At 51.7% G+C, this 16247-nt stretch overlaps 1 protein-coding gene across 4 annotated transcripts in view; it reads left to right on the top strand.

Moving 5' to 3' along the window:
• Positions 1-7597: 7597 nt before the first annotated feature.
• The window catches only part of SIN3A (SIN3 transcription regulator family member A), a 64765-nt gene continuing 56115 nt past the window's right edge, over positions 7598-16247 (top strand). The window contains exon 1 of one of the 4 annotated variants that reach the window (XM_033107927.1): positions 7598-7687. The gene's annotated coding sequence lies outside the window, so the exon portion shown is untranslated. Of the gene's footprint in view, positions 7688-11618; positions 11890-11931; positions 11954-15712; positions 15782-16247 lie in introns of those variants that run through there. The other 3 variants (XM_033107925.1, XM_033107930.1, XM_033107926.1) reach the window with 3 other exon arrangements.

The raw sequence follows: 16247 nt of genomic DNA, 5'->3' as shown, positions 1-16247 counted from the left end.
TTTTAGCTTCATCAATTTAGTAGCAGTTTGGGGCTGGGAAGGTGAGGAGGGGGTCCAAGAGTTGGTGTGGGAGGGACAAGGAGACAAGGAGGGCCCCAAGGCCTTGGTACTGAGACCTTCAGGTCTGAGAGCTACTCACCTTGTGTGTAGGCCATGGCCTTTGCTCTGGGCAGAAATAGGGAACCGGCACCAGCCGAGTGCTTGCTGGGCGCCAGTCTTTATGCTTGGCGCTTCCCCCCATTACGTCATTCAAGCCGCATGACAATTCAGTGAGAGATTCTCCTCCCTCCACTCTGCTTCTCTATAGACGAAGGTCAGGTCCGGAGGGTCACAGTGGTTTCCTCTAGAACCAGAGCTCAGGTTGGTCTGCTCACAGAGCCTCAGGCCTCATCACTGCATGCTGTCTCTCAAGGAGCGAGATGGTTTTGTCTTTGGAAACCAGAGGGGTATTTTTGGGATCACTCCTTCAGAGTATAAACAGTTCTTTAAAATTCCGCTAATTGATCTTGAGCTCATGCTACATGTAGTAGACTAGAAGGGTGGCAGAGTTGGTGACTGGTTCTCGCAGATAAAGGCTCGTGGAGGGTCTTCAGGTCTGCAGAGTGCCAAAGGGGTCATGCTCCCGGGGACACGCCATCCCTGTGGGGTCACTGGTCTTTGTGAGGAGATGTGATCATTTGCATCTGCCTTAGAATGGAACCAGAAGCTCTGTCTATGTAGAGCCACTGCCCTACTGACCAGTGACAGCCTGCCCACTTGGGACAGTATGGGCCTGGAGTGTGTGCAAATATTGGGGTGTTCTTAATAAAAGTTATAGCAGCTAACATTTACTGGGTGGCTGTGTTCTGGATACCTTTTAAAGTGCTTTGTAGGTATTGTTTCATCCATCCTCAAAGCATCTGACAAAAGGAAAAAACCGAAGCCCAAGAAAATTAATTTGCCACTGCCAAGAACCTACACTACCTGACTCCAGAGCAGTTGCTGTCAGCTCTTACACTAGACTCCCTCCAAGGATTCATCCCCTGATCTGCCAACACAGTTTTCTTGAGTGTCTTACTGAATCAAGAGCTGAAGTGGAGAAGAGCAAAAGATTAAGCCAGTTCTTTCCCTCTGCTCTCTTGGAGGCATGCTACCATAAGAGGTGAACAGAGATACTTGAAATCTGGGAAATCAAAAAGGTTAGGGGTTTGGTGAAATGTGTAGGAAACAGGATTAATGATAAAAAGATCTGGGAGAGGTAGACTTGAACCGTCACTTACTTGGAGAGGCTGTGACCCACTGCTCTGTAAATTCGGAAGTTACGCATGAGTTCCTCATTGAACGTCTGAGGACTGAGGAGGTTGTCACTTGCAAGAGCTCCACGAAGATTTAGCTTGCAGGATCCTCCTACCCAGTAGGTGGTTAAGTGAGTGACCACACAAGCCAGGTTTTATCGCTAGGCAGAGGTAACCATGTGTGTCTGTGTCCCTGACTCTCAGGAAGGGGAGCCAGTTGGTGTCTTCCAAATCTGAGAGAAAGTGGTCAGTAGCTTTCCCCACGGCCATCGTTTATTGTAGCTTTCACCATTGGGAAGATAATCAACACTCAGTGTGAGTCTGCCTGTGCCCACACTGGGAGAAAGCATGGTGGGCGACCTCGGGCTTCCGCTTCTAATTTGATGGCTATTTTTTCAACCGCTTTGCTCCCTCAGCATTCATTGTTCCCCTTCCTCCTGCCCATCCCCGTCAGCTAGGGTGGGACTCCTGAGGTGAAGGGTGCCCCACCGTGCTCAGCCTAGGAGGCCCACTGTCCTCAGTCTCCATGTCGCTATTTGCAGGGAAATGACAGAATGGGACTGGTTCCTGGGACACTGGACCACTTCAGCACTGTCACTCGAGGAAGCTGGGACTCCTGCGCTTAAGGGCTTCCCGTCTCCGTCCACATTACAGCTCTACACAGGGAAACTCACAGACCAGAGGTGTGGAGGGCGGTGGGCCAGGTAGAAAAGCCTTCCTGGAGTGACTAAGCTCTGGGAGTGTTGACGTCTCACCTCCACTCAGCCCCAGCCAAGTCCTAGCTTCCTTTTGTAGAATAAAGGCCCGCTTTAAGGGGCTGTATTAGATGATCCTATTACAGGCCCTCCAACTAAAGGGCAGTGTGAACGCCTGCAGAGGGACCACTAGGCCCTTTTCTGGTTGTGTCAGCTTCCAGTGGAATCTCCAGTGTTAGTTAGCTTGTTTTCAAAGTCTATTTCAAATTGCTGTCACTTCCCTATATTCCCTCAGTTCCCTTCCCACTTGGCCCCCGCTGAAAAGCAGGTCAAGTCCCTGTAATCCACGGACCAACCCATAGGCTTTTAAGGCTTTCATGCTGCTCCATGTTAGGCAGAGTGACTCAGAGCCAAGGAATGAACCAAGGACCCAGAGTTCCCAGCCAACAAGTTCTTAGATTTATGTCAGGTCTTGGTCACTACCATAGACCACTGTTAGCTCACTGAGGGCAGGAGCGAAGCGCCTATCAGCGTGGAACCAGATTTTCTCTTGGGAGGTTTCTGCCTCATTTACAGTCACAACAGTCATGAGTGGTAAGTGTTTTCAGCTACACTGCTCTCAACCACAGACGAGACTGAGTGGTCTTCACAAATAGACATCTAGCGCTCAGAAACCCATTGCAGTGTTTAATCTCTCCACCTGTCACCATAGTGTTCCTAAAATCCTTCCTTCAGTTTAAGCTAATCTGCAACACCCGAATTTTTTTCCGGCTAAGGCCAGCATGGCCATAGCTAACTACACCAGAGTCCTAGCTAGGCTAGGAGTGTTAGGTGGAGACTAGGAACACTGATTCTTTTTCAACAATTTAGGGTAATGTGTTCCTGATAGTTGTTAGGACTGATGAAATGAAAGTAGGAAATCAAGACAGTGAGATGTAGAGAGAAAACTGTCAAAAAAGGCACAGTGCCCCTCCCCCACTCCAGGTTCACTTCCGTCTCCCCCTCCCCCCACTCCCACCCACCCACCCACCCACACACACACACACACACACACACACACACAAACACCAGAACCTGGCAACTTCCCTAAGCTAATGTTGTCCAAACCTCATGACTGGCCAGATGTGCAGCTGAGCCCAGATCAGCCACTTTATCCTGTGGGGTCTCTGTTTTCCTTCCTTGACCTTTAATACCTATTCTGTGGCCAGCAGCCAGTGGATGTATGGAGTCTGATGTTCAAGGCAGATTCTGTGTTGGAAGATGTCAATTGGAGACTTAATTTAGATAGAAGCTAGGATCCTTGGAAGTGGGTGAGAGCAGAGAAGGAGGAGGGCAAGAAGAGAAGAAACTCTTGGGAGCCACCAACATTTAGGGGAGGAAGGAGGAAGAAAAGCCGGTGAAAGATTGATTAATAGATAGAGGTAACCAAGGACAAGGCCAGGCTGTGTTCTCATAGTCTGGTGAGAGGGGAGTGGCTGGGATGAATGAATGGGATTGGGAACTAGGTTCAAGAGTGGCCCTTGGGGCAGGGACTGACAGAAGGGGCATGCGTGGGAGGTGAAGGAAGAGGCAGCAGGCAGCTGGGGCTGTCGCCAACCGAATATGGCCCCCCTTTTCTCTCATGTGCCAGGCCTCTGATTACTGTTTCATTGGAACAAAGGAACCTGGTGCTTTACAATAAAATTAGCTGATACACAAAAGGAAACACTTTGAAAACAAAGTCAGGTAAACTGGGGAACATAGTGTTTTATCTACTTTCTAGATTTGGGCTAGAAGTGGCCCAGAGGGGTAAGTTAATGCTCAGTGAGGGGAAGACGTTTCAAGGCAGTGAATGGCAATCTCCAAACCCACTACAAGATTCCAAGCCTCCAAAGCTATCCGGAAAGCAGAAGCATAGAATATGTACACCCTAAGCCTGAAAAATGGAGTTTCTTCACACAGTGGGTCCTTCTGCCTGTCCTGGCTCCTCAGACTGCAGCACCAGGGAGAGGCGTCGCATTTCAGTGGCCCGGCCATAGGATTAAGAAGAAAAGGTCTGAGAACTTGACTAAATGCCAGGCATACTTTAATCTCCCAACAGCCCAATGCTGTAGGAATACTTAGTTTACAGACAAGAAGATTGAAAAGATAAATGACTTGCCAAAGACATCCAGCTAGGAAGTGGCTAAATGGATTTTGACCAATAGCTTGAGCTTTTCCCCTTGAACGTACCTATAGGATGCTTTGGGTTGGGGGTGGGGACCAAGCCTCATGCCCCTCATCTGGATATTCCCAAATTGGCAATGGTCTATAGCTGGCAGAGGCTCTGTCAGCAGGGCACTGGCAGTGACACCCTTTTTACAATCACTGACGTGCAGGCCTCAACATCTCAGCCACCTACCATAAGCACCCTAAAGAACTGAATCCTTTCTGTGAATGACTGTGTGAGAGAGAGAGAGAGAGAGAGAGAGAGAGACGTGTGAGGCATGGTGACTGAAGGTGTGACAGTTTTGAGTATATGTGAGCTGAAGACACTGTATGTGCTTGGAAGACAGATCTTGCTTCTTCAAGGATAATATTTGTGGAAGGGCCAGAAATCATTTGGAATGATCTGGGAACAAACTACTTTTAGAGTTCAGAAGGGTAGAGCAAGAGGGGAGGCTGTTTTCCTCCAGACACCTCAGCCTGGTCACGGGCCTAGTGTGTACAGACAACATATGGGGGAATGGATAAAGCTCAGGCTTTGGGCCCAGACAGTCTTGGCTACTTGACTTGAACAAGTCACTCTACTACTCTGACCCTCAGTTTGCTCAACTACAAATAGGATAGTAATCCCTAACTCACACAAAGGAGGCCTCCTGGGACTCAGAACCTGGCTTCTCAGTGTGACCTCTCCAAGGAAGGCCCTCACCCACATCCACTCGCTGGTTTGTCCTCACTGACAGTGTAGGGCATAGGTAGGGTGGATGCAAACTTAGGTGCAGCTGGAGGGCTCATGTCGCCAAATCAAATGCTTTCCCAGAGCCTGGTCCTCACTGCTATGCAGGCATCAGTGTACTGAGTCAGAAACAATTGCTGTCTCCTTTCCAAGGGGCCTCCTTTGCCTGACTGCTGGGCACTGGGGGCTCCGAGGTGAATTAGTGGTTGTCCTACAGGTACACAATCCAGGGGGGTTTCTAGAGGGGATTTCCACCAGGGTGGTGCACACAGAAGGTAGGGAATGTCAGCAAAATCTGGTTATATTGAGTGGGATTAACTATTCTAGTTGTAAATACTCCCTAAGTAACTTCATCCACAGTACACCATGTGCTGTCCAGGCTTACAGTCAAGTGCTTGGGCCTTTGGCCTCCACAGAAGCTCAGAACCTCACGAGGTGTATTAAATATCATTCCATTTGATCTTCATAACGGAGCAAGGATTGCTATGTTATCTTCTTGTACAGCACAGGAGGGTGAGCCACAGATGAGAGACTAAGTGGGAACCATGGGACTCAACTTCTAATGTTCTTTCTGCTCTACCACTCTGTCTCATCTCACATTCACACGGTATCTGTTAGGCCTTCATCTAGGTCACAGCTTCTTGGGAAATAGAGCAGGAATCTGAGACAGGGCCCCAGATATCAGGGGGATCTCTGTTCTGATATAGTCAAAATTGGTTCTCACCCTAGGGAGCCCCCAGTCTGAGAATGGACTTCAACCTCCGTGGCCCTGCCAGGTGCTGGGCCTCCCACTGAATACACAGTCCTCAGCTCCTGGCCTTTCCCCTTCCATACCTTTTCCCTCAATGATTCCACCAAGCTACCACCCAAATTTTAGTCCCCACTTTAGGACACACTGCCCTTCCCTAATCAGTAATTCTTCCCACCTTCCCCCTCTCAGTGTCAAACTTCCCTCCCCATCCGACCCCCAGCCCCATGAACTTTCAGTGGGGAAGGGTTCTTTGAGCCTGTCTTTCAACTCCATTTTCCATCCCCATTTTCCGAGTTGGGGAAACAGGCCCAGAGGGAGGAAGGGACTTGCCAAAGGATGTATCACCAGTTACTGACCACGCTAAATCTAGAACCCAGATTACCTAACCAGTAGCCTCAAGCTCTTCTCCCTCTTCACACAGCAGGACGCTGACCCCTTTCCCTCCACTACCCACACTGAAACAGCCTTGCTTACCGATTGCCACTGTCCTGGTCAAGTCCATATTACAGCTCACCTGAAATGTTGGGACAGCCTAACGGACAGCAGCCCCCATTTTGACCACAGGACTCTAAGGCTCTCACATGCTGCACACACCATCTCATCTACACTTCCTTTCTTTAATAGGTCTTCACTCATTGCGTGTCCTGGCCTCAGGCTCAGCTCTGTTGAGCCTTGCCCCCCAGAAACTCCTTTTGGAAGTTAAGACAAACACTGCAAATGATTCAAGGAAGAATCTGAATCAGAGCTATGACTTGAGGTCTACTGAAGGCTTTCAGGATTGGGTGGCTGGGAGAGACAAAAGAAACCTCTTGACTCCCCCCATTTACCTCTCCCACCAGAAGATGTACCTCTGCAATCTCCAAACCCAGTATTACAACAGCCTTTGTGCCTTACCTTGCTGCCTGTAGGCACCCCTCACTCAACCCACCCTCAGCTGCTGGGATGCTGAGCATCTTACACCACAGTTCTGAGCCTGTAGTCATGTGACCATGCTGCTTGCACATTGTACTGTGCAAGTCCAAGAATTTTAACCAGGTATTAAAGTTTTCTGCCATTTGGTTCCATCTTTCCAACCCTGACTTTCATGACTACAACCACACTGGGAGGCCTTTAACAGTGTCTTGCATTTACTCTTTGGTGCCTGTTGTTGAAAATGACTCGCCCCTCCATTTCTGCCTGATGAAATCATTAAGACCCAACTTGAATGCCACCTCTTCCATAAGACTTTCCCAGTTTTCTCCAGCTAGGAAAAAAATCTCCCTGCTCTGAGCTCCTATGATAAGATATCTAAGATATCTAAGATATCTATACATACATTTCTGCCTTGCTTTAGCTCTTCTGTAGCATCTCCTCAGCCGGGTCTGGAGCCCTGGTAAGGTACACCGTGAGCAGCCTATTCTCTGTAATCGCACCCAGCAGCGGGTGCGACATGAATGTGTCCGCCTCACCCACGGTAAGTGCTCAGACAAGTGCCTGTTGCCCTTAACACAGGACTTACCGCTTACACAGTTCATTTTTAAGGCAGGCGCCTAACAGAATGGGCCATACACGGTTAGGTTACACCGCCAGGGGAGTTGAGACATTCCAGCCAGTCGCTAGGGTGTCTCTATAGCCTCCTTCTACCCCCCCACGTACCGCGCGTGCGTGCGTGCGTGCGTGCCTGTGTGTGTGTGTGTGTGTGTGTGTGTGTGTGTGTGTGTGTGTGTGTGTGTGTGTGTGTGTGTAGGAAGTGGGGGCGGGGTACCCTCACTGGCTCCTCCTCCCAGCCCACCCTGTGGATCAAGTCCTAGAAGGTCTCCCTCCAGTCCAAGAGCCTCAAGAATCTCGAGGCAGCGGTGCTGGAGAGATAGGGTCCTCTCCCACAGATGCGCCTCCCACGCACGGTTAATTTATCTATATATATATTTGTTGGAGGGAGGGGGAGTTCAATGAAGGAAAGAGGTGGGGCGAGGGGAGGAGGCGGGCCGATGGTGACTGACGCGAGCGCTTGGGAGCCAATGGTCCGTGGGGGGCGTTCCCCCCATTCAGGACTCCTCGCCTGGCTCGCAAGGTATGTTAAACAGCTGCTTTTAATTTGGTCTCCCCAATCTCCGCCGTTTGGGGGGCTAGTTCGCCGGGCGGTCGCTTTGGCCGGTCCGACACAGTGCGGGCGCCGCGGGCCCCGAGACGGAGCTTGGGCAGGCTCGGAGTCCGAGGAAGGCAAGGGGCAGGCCAGGAAGGAGAGCTCTTGGCGCCGCCCGCTCGCCAGTGTTTCCCAGCCGAGGGGGCTCCGTGGGGAGGGGGTCGGCCCGGCCCGGGGTAGCCAGTACGCTGACCGTGCTGCCTAGTTTATTTCACCGAGCAGTCAGTTTCGGTAGGTTGCTGTGGCGGACTGGGTAAGGGGGCGGGCAGGAGAGGATCTCCCTATGCTTCTGAAACGCCTTAAAAAAAATTATTGTGAAGGGGGAAAAAAAAAGGACTCCGCACACCGACTGGAACCGGACCGGAGCTGCGGCGCGCGGGCTCGGCAGGGGGCAGCGGCCTGAGCCCTCCGAAGCTGAGTGGGTCGAGAGCTGGAGTTCGCGAGCGAGCTGAGGCCCGCAGCTTTCTCCGCTAACCACGCCGGGCGAGTGCGGCAGCCGCCCCGAGGGTTTCGTTTCTATCCGCAAACTTGTCGGAAGGGGCGGTGGGCGCGCTCCGGGGAGGCGCGGGCGCCGCGGGCCCGCGGTTGTTATGGACTCTGGGGGCGGGGAAACGCAGGCCTGGCAGGAGGGGCGGCCGGGGGCGGGGAGGCCACCGGAAAGAGCCCCTCGCGTAGGTCTAGGCGTTCCGAATTCGTGGGCCGTGGTGGTAGAGCCGGCCTTCGGCCCATGAACCAGTCAGGCCGCGAGCCCGCGCGGAACTCGGCCCGGCGGTGTGGAAAAGCTCCAGCAACTCGGCGGCTTCGACCCTTGCTACAGCTGATCCCACAAACAAGGAGCTGCTTCCCTCCCCGCCCACTCCAAGGCGGCGGGGGCGGGGGCGCGGGCGTGCGAGCGCGCCCACGAGGGGGTGGCCTGAAAGGGGCAGTGAAGGTCGGAAACTGGGAAAACAGTCTCCACGCTCGGACTCGGGAAAAGGAAATGCATCAGCGGGAGGGGAGGGGCGCGCCTGTCAGCCGGGATGGCGGCCGCGGGCTGGGAGGTGGGGCTCCGGCGCGAACCGCTGCCGTCAGTCGGAACGCCTCCGGGCGAGGAGTAGGGGCCCGAGCCCCCAGAGCGCCCGGCCGCTCCGTCATCCACTGCTTGGCCTATCCTGTTTACTACGTATCTACTCCGACGACGGCTTGTGCAACTGGCGCGGAGAACTGGGGGGCGGAGCTTTTCCTGTCTTCCACCCACCTTGGACTCTTCTAGAGGGCCCGCCTTCTCTTGTCTTCCACTGGTTGGGCGCGGCTCCCTTTTATTCTTCTCGGTTATCTATTGGATGACATTCTCCCGAGTTCCGCCTATCGGAGGCCGGGCTGGAGTTTAAGTTGCTAGGATTTTTTTCCGTGAAGGGCGGAGGGAGGATTCCTGCGGCTTACGAGACACGCAAGGTTCCGCCCCTACTTCTGATTGGTGGGATGTCGTCCCGCCTCCGGCGTAGCGAGCTTGGAGGGGGAAGTCCACCCCTGCCTCCCGCCCCCTTCCCGGGTTGTATGAGCTGTAGGCACACGTGTGAGACCCGCCTTGCTTCTTCGAACTGTCCTCCCGCCCGGAAGTACCGGACTTGGAGCCTTTGGCGAGGCGGGGCGGGGAGAGCCGAGATAACAATGATCCTCCAAGGCTCGAGATCTAGTAGCCTTTGCGATGAAGTTAGGGGTTGAGGGTGTGGAGTGTATTTTAGGGGCTTAGAGCTTTGTGTTCTGCAGGGGGTGGTATCTGTCCTGCCGGGCCGAGTACTAAAGTTCTGACTGCGGCCTGGCTATTCCCGCGCCCCTTGACTTCCCAAAGATCGCCCTGAGCTCAAGCTTGAGAACGCTACGGACGCTGACAGTGTGTTTTCTTACCAGAGCAAGGCAACCGCTGTCCTTAGCTGGCTTTATCTAAAACTAAGCAATCTAGGATTGGCCTGGATGCCTTAGGCTGGATCCAGGGCAACTCATCCCTTGTTGACAGAGAAGTCAGGAGGCCAAGGGGGGGGGAGAGGGGGAGGAGGCGCGGTGGCCGAATCCTGCTTGGGTTCGCAGTGGTTCTTGATATGAGGTGGGAGCGCCGTGGTGCACCCAGTCCAGGGAGTGGAGACGACCCAGAGTTAAAGGTAGCCCCTGGTCTGTTCTGCAGAAGCGCCAGTCCTTCGAAACCTCCGGGGGATTTGGCCCGGGGTTCGCTTTAGTTGGTATTACTTATTTTTAGAGTTCTGTCCTGGGGCAGGGCTTGGCTCCCGGCAAGGCTGCTCCCATTTGTCGGCTGCTCGTGGGGTTCACAGTTAGCTGCCTTGTCCTTGCGGCTGGAAGCCACCCTTGCAGTCAGGCCCACCTGTTGCCAGCGCTGGCTTCTGCGTCTCCGCTTTGCGTAGGGAGGACAAGATAGGAGGACCGAGATTCCCTGGGGCCTGCCACTTGTGGACTGGGCCTTTTTGCTGGAGAGCGGGAAAACTCTAGTCCCGCCCCCTCCTCTCCTGGCGCTCCGTGAGCGCCCTCCAAAGCAAGGACAGGGTCAGTTCGCTCTATCTGGTGAATAAATAAAAGCAACCTAGGCACTGCAACCACTTTGTGTGTTCGAGGCACTAAAACCTATACAAAGAGGGTCTATGTTCTGCCATTAATATTCGGCCGAGGAGAAGGTGAACAGCCGTTCTTACTATTTTTTGTCCCCAACTCGAATTTTTATCCTTTCTCTGAAGTGTGGGGTGAAGGTTTATGTATGCCATGGCCTGTTTGACCCCCTTCCTCAGTTCTTCGAGTCTGAAGATGCCTCCCTGGAAATCGCAAGTGCCTTACGCTTCACGCTCCGCCTTCCGGAGGCTTGCCAGGGCGGTGGCTGTTAGGGACCTTCCTTCATTTTGGTTGTCTCCGCCCTTTTAAGACTGCTCATTCAGGTTTAGGGAATGTCGGTGTTGGAAGTGTGCAGCAGGTTGGCAACCCCTGGGGCTACTCTCAGTTTTGGTTTCCAGTCCTTAATTCTGCACTCTACTTACCGATAGGAGTTGTCGGCTGCTCCGGATATTTGTGTTTACGAGGAGGCAGCGGGTGCAAATGTAAATTGTAAAGAGAACTGATAGGAAGGATGAGGTTCTCCTTTTCTTTTTCTGTAAGGGTGGTAATGCTGCTACCTTTCCCCTTAAAATCCCAGGGACCGGATCTTGGCTGCTGAGCTTCGCAGCACCTCCTGTTTCGGGCCCTGGAACTCTGCGCTCAGTCTCTAGTGTAAACATTCCACAAAAGGACTGCTAAGGTTCAGCCTCCTCGCGCAGGGCGGAGTCAGCCCCTTCTAGACGGGCGTCCTAGCCAATGGAGGCTTCTACCGGGCACGAGATCTCCAATCCATGGTTGGGGGCGGGGCCTGGCCCGGCAGTGTGGTAGGAGGAGCCTTGTCTCACTTACCGACATTTTACCCCACATCGGTTACTTACCTTCCTAGGGCAGCGGGAGAGCCGGGGTAGCCTTCCAATGCGATGACCGGCGAGGGCGGGAGCTGACTTGTTGGGCCTGTAGCTGAGACGGCACAGGGCGGGATATGTGGAGTCCTCCAATGAGACGTGAAGAGCTGCCCTCCTTCATCCAATAGTGTTGCGGCTTGGGGGTGGGATTCAGCAATTCGTCTCCAATAGGCGGGGTTGAGTTAGGGACGCTCCCCGCCAATAGGGGCGTGGAGGAGGTGAGCGGCTCCCCCTCCCCATCAGCAAGGGGGAAAGGGCGGGCAGTCGGTGGACAAGGCACAGCGATTGGCTAAGCCTTTGACAGGCGGATAATATAGCCTGTGGCGGAGCGAAGTTGAGTCTTTCCTCTGCGGGGCGGGCCGGCGGAGTGGGCGGGATTTCCCGGGTAACAGAGAAGCGGCCGCGGCGGTAGAGGCGGCGGAGACGGTTTCTCCATCTTCCCCCCCTCCCCTTCCCCCCTCGGAGTTTCCCTCCCTCCCTCCCTCCTTCCCAGTCTGGGCACCGGAGCCTGTGACCGCTTCTTTAGCGGAGAGGAGACTGCCAGTCCCCTTCGGCGGGCCTATGCTCCGCGCCGTTCTCGGGCCTCCCTGCTGAGCCCGAGGCTCACGCCGAGAGGGACACGCAGTAAGGAGCGGTCGAAGCAGCTTTGCGGTGAGAACACGCCGGACCGGGGTCGGGGCGGGGAGCCTGGTGGCGAGTAACGCGGGACTCGAGGGTGTGTATTTTTACGGGGGGGGGGGCTGACCTCCTCGGCTTCCCGTAGAGCAGCCGGGCGGGAGGTGTGTGGATATGTGCGGGGGGGGGCGGAGCAGGGTAGCTCCGTGCGGGAGGGGGAGGAGAGCGTAGTCCCGGTGCGCGCGGAGGGGGCGGGCTCTCGCGCCGCCGCTCAGGGGCGGGGTCGGCGCGCGCGTGCGATTGTGGAGAAAGGGGCGGGACCGGCCCTGCGCTGAGTGCTTTCTGCGGTCGACCCCCTCCTGTCCTCCCGGGGTGGGCGGGGCCGCGGCTGGCCTTCCGCGCACCGGCCTGCTGGGTTGGGGGACGGGTAGGGGGTCTTCCGCGTGTGGCTGCGGGGCGAGGCAGGGAGGGGGCGTGAAGTCTGGCTTCCTCCTCCTCCTCGGGATCCGGTTGGCCGCAGGGGCCGTACGGAGCGGCGGTGCCACGCCCCCGGGCCGTCCTCCCCTCCCCCTGGTTTCCGCCTCCTTGGCAAGTGAGGCGGGGCTCGGGAAAGCCCGCTGTTGGATCTGGCTTGAGAGTCTCGGCGCCTAGATTTGCCCCGCCCTATGTCTCCAGGGGTGGGAGGGGCCTTTGCCGACCTGAGCTGTGGAGGTGTCAGGACTTAACAGTTGTGGCTCCGGCATTGTCTTTTGCCTGGGGCTCGGGCACGGTGCTGGAGCTGTTGTCTCTTCCTTGGTGTTTGCAGTGGGGATGGCATCGTGCAGCTTGGACAGTGGGAGTATCGTCACCAGCATTCCTCTCTTCGTTGTAATTATTGGGGCGAACTGCCCAAGGTCTTTCGTTGAAGTCTGGTCGAACGCAGCTTGTGCTGTGACCATGCTTCTGCAGCGATGATGGTGGGGGGAGGGACGGAGAGTGATCCGAGACTGGAAATGTGGCCGGGGACTGTCCTTCCTGGAGTTCTCTGGATGTGCAATTACCGTGGCTGTACGGGGCGGGGCTTCCTTTGAGCCAATAGGGTGGTGGGTAGTTAACACTTGGCCAGTGTTTCGGTGCCTTAGAACTTCAAATCCAGTTAGCCATGAAAAAGGCTGTGGAAGCTCCTGTTCTTCACAAGGCTCAGATTTAGAAAAGGGAGGATCGGGTTTACATTTTAAATGTAAAATGTAAATTAAAAATGATTTGTTTTTAAAAGATGGTGACAAAAATAATTGTACAAAATGCTCTGATTCCTTTTACCTTTGCCTTTCTGAATGCTTTCATTATACAGGTGGTTCTGCTGTATGAGCTTAATTTCGCAGAGAAATAAGTTGCAATTTAGGTAACTATAGGTGTTCTTGAAAAGTTTTCTGGTTTTCTCTAATTGTTAGAACATCTAGCCCACTTTCGATTCGATAAAATTTAGTGTTCTGGCCCTGTTTTATTACAGAAAGTATGCTGAAGTCGAGCACTAGTGTAGCCTGTGTATGTGACTTACGGAGTGTTCTCCAACGAGTGTGTAGTGGGGAGTTGCCTTAGGGCATTTCAGGTTTAATGAACCGTTTTAATTGAAAATTTTGCTCAGACTTGATACATTCTCTTAAGAGAAATTAAGTGTTTTTGATAGTTTTCATGAGAAAATAAACATTGAATGAGTATATTCAGTAACATCTGAGCAAGTCCTCTGGCTACTTGTCTGAACTGAAGTAAATTCTAGATTTGTACTTTGCTCAGTTGGGACTGAGCTTGGTGCCCTGTGCAAGCAAGACACTTGTGAAGAGAGTAAGTCCCACCTTCTCAGCTAGGGAAGTAGGAGTGGCAACAGTAGCTTTTTAGTTTGATTAATGGTAGCTGTAATAGAATTGGTGTGGAGACTGAAAACCTGGGTATTTTTCCTGAGGTTATAAACTGACAAAGATAGTGGAGAATTTACCACTGAGGAAAGTTTTGTCGACACATAATTGTTCCCACCATTTGCAGTGCTGTATACTGGGAAATGGAATTCTTGTCCGTAAAGAATATTGCCTAGTGGTGAGGCAGCATCACAAGTCCCACACAGGCGTTAAGAATTCAAGCAAGAACCTGGATATACTGTCTTAGGAAAGTTTTCATAAATGCTTCTTATCTGTCCAAATATTAGTATTATGTACTATATAGTTTTGTCAGAATTAAAGGCATTTTAAATTAAGGTTTCACCTGAAGAGTAAGATTTTTTTTCTTTTTTAAGGAAGGAGGTGCGTGGTGATTTGATAAGATTCCTGGCAGAGCATAGTCCCGTTTACATCGTCAGTGCAAACAGACAGGATACTGGAGAGCTGTGTAAGGCAGATGTATGTTAATGGTTGTCAGTTTTAGTTGGGCTGAAAAGATTACGTTCATGACATTCAGTAATTTAGTGCAGGGCTTTAAAAGGCTTTCTCATTCTTCTGGGTAACTCCACCAACGAAGAGTTTGTTAAGCATTACTTTCTGTAGTTCTTATAAAAAACGATAGCTACATGCTTTTTCAAAGTACACCGTCTGTCTCCTTGAATAATAATAACTCAAGATTTATTGAGCCTTTACTATGTCCCAAGCACTGAGGTAGGCACTGTATATTTGTTAACCCATTTAATTTTAATGACAATCCTATATAGTGGGAACTATGAAATCCATGTTTCAAAGATGAATGGCACAGAGAGGTTAGACATAACGGTAAGTGGCCAAGCCAGGATCTGAAACCAGGCATTCTACTCCCAGAGTCTATATTAACTCTACACTTCAGCTGCCTCTGGTCTAAGGATGCTAAACAGAAGGAACTGTGTGCTTTTTAAAAATTGTGGTAAAAAGATACACACACACACCATAAAATTTACCATCTATACCACTTTTTTTTTTTTTTTAAAGATTTTATTGGGGAAGGGGAACAGGACTTTATTGGGGAACAGTGTGTACTTCCAGGACTTTTTTCCAAATCAAGTTGTTGTCCTTTCAATCTTAGTGGAGGGTGCTGTTCAGCTCCAGGTCCAGTTGCCGTTGCTAGTTGCAGAGGGGCGCTGCCCACCATCCCTTGCGGGAGTTGAACTGTCAACCTTGTGGACGCGCTCCAACCAACTGAGCCATCTGGGGCAGCTCAGCTCAAGGTGCCGTGTTCAATCTTAGTTGCAGGGGGCAGAGCCCACCATCCCTTGCGGGACTTGAGGAATTGAACGGACAGCTTTGTGGTTGAGAGCCCACTGGCCTGTGTGGGAATCGAACCGGCAGCCTTCGGAGTTAGGAGCATGGAGCTCTAACCGCCTGAGCCACCGGGCTGGCCGATATACCACTTTTAAATGTACAGTTCAGTGGCCTTATGGACATTCACATAGCTGTGCACTGCCATCCATCTCCAGAACTTTTTCATCCTCCCAAACTATACCAACTAAACAATAACATAAATCCGCCCCCAACCCTTGGCAACCACTCTTCTACTTTCTGTCTCTGTGAGTGTGATTACATCATGTAAGTGGAATCATATAATGTTTGTCAGTTGTGTCTGGCTTATTTCACTTAGAACAATGTCTTCAGGTTTATCCATGTTGTAGTATGTGTCAGAATTACCTTTTAAACGGTCAGTAATGTTCCATTGTATGTATATAGCACATTTTGATTATTTAGTCATATGTTGGTGGACATTTGGGTTGTTTCCACCTCTTGGCTATTGTGAATAATGCTTTTTTTGTGAATATAATAATGAACGTGGGTGTATAAATATCTCTTCAAGTACCTGCTTTCTTCTGGGTATATACCCAGAAGTGGAATTACTGGATCATATGGCAATTCTTTAATTTTTTTTTTTTTTTTTTGAGGAACCAGCAGTATGATTTTTGAAAGCAGCTTTGAGGGAAACGATTGGGACTCGGATTCTTAAGGTGAATTAAATCAACACCCATTTATTGACCACTTATATAGCTCTGGGCTGACACAGGAAGAATCTTTGTCCTCAAGAAGTTTACATTGTTAGAAGGAAAGGCAGTATACACATTGATGGTTTTACTACACAGTGTTGGTTGAATGCCATTAAGAGTCAAGTACAAATAGCTGTAAGGAATTCAGAGAAGGGAGAGCCCAGCTTTGGGTGGAGGAGGAGGGGACATGGAGTGAGCAATGCGAAGTCTGAAATCACAAATCCAGTTGAAGCGAGTTGTTAAATGACTTTGGACATCTCATTCAAGGGGTACCCTCCATGCTTTAAAATGTGAAAAGGGATGGCATCATGTTGAAATTGGCAAGTGGATTGTAGTCTCTCTTCCAGAGAATGTGAATCCTGCTTCTGCTTTGGAAGTTAGAATCACAATGAAGAAATTATGGAATTAGCATATACAATAGTACCTTGGT

This window comes from Rhinolophus ferrumequinum, chromosome 6, assembly GCF_004115265.2.
Source record: "Rhinolophus ferrumequinum isolate MPI-CBG mRhiFer1 chromosome 6, mRhiFer1_v1.p, whole genome shotgun sequence".
NCBI lineage: Eukaryota > Metazoa > Chordata > Mammalia > Chiroptera > Rhinolophidae > Rhinolophus > Rhinolophus ferrumequinum.
This window is presented reverse-complemented; position numbering and strand designations above follow the sequence as displayed.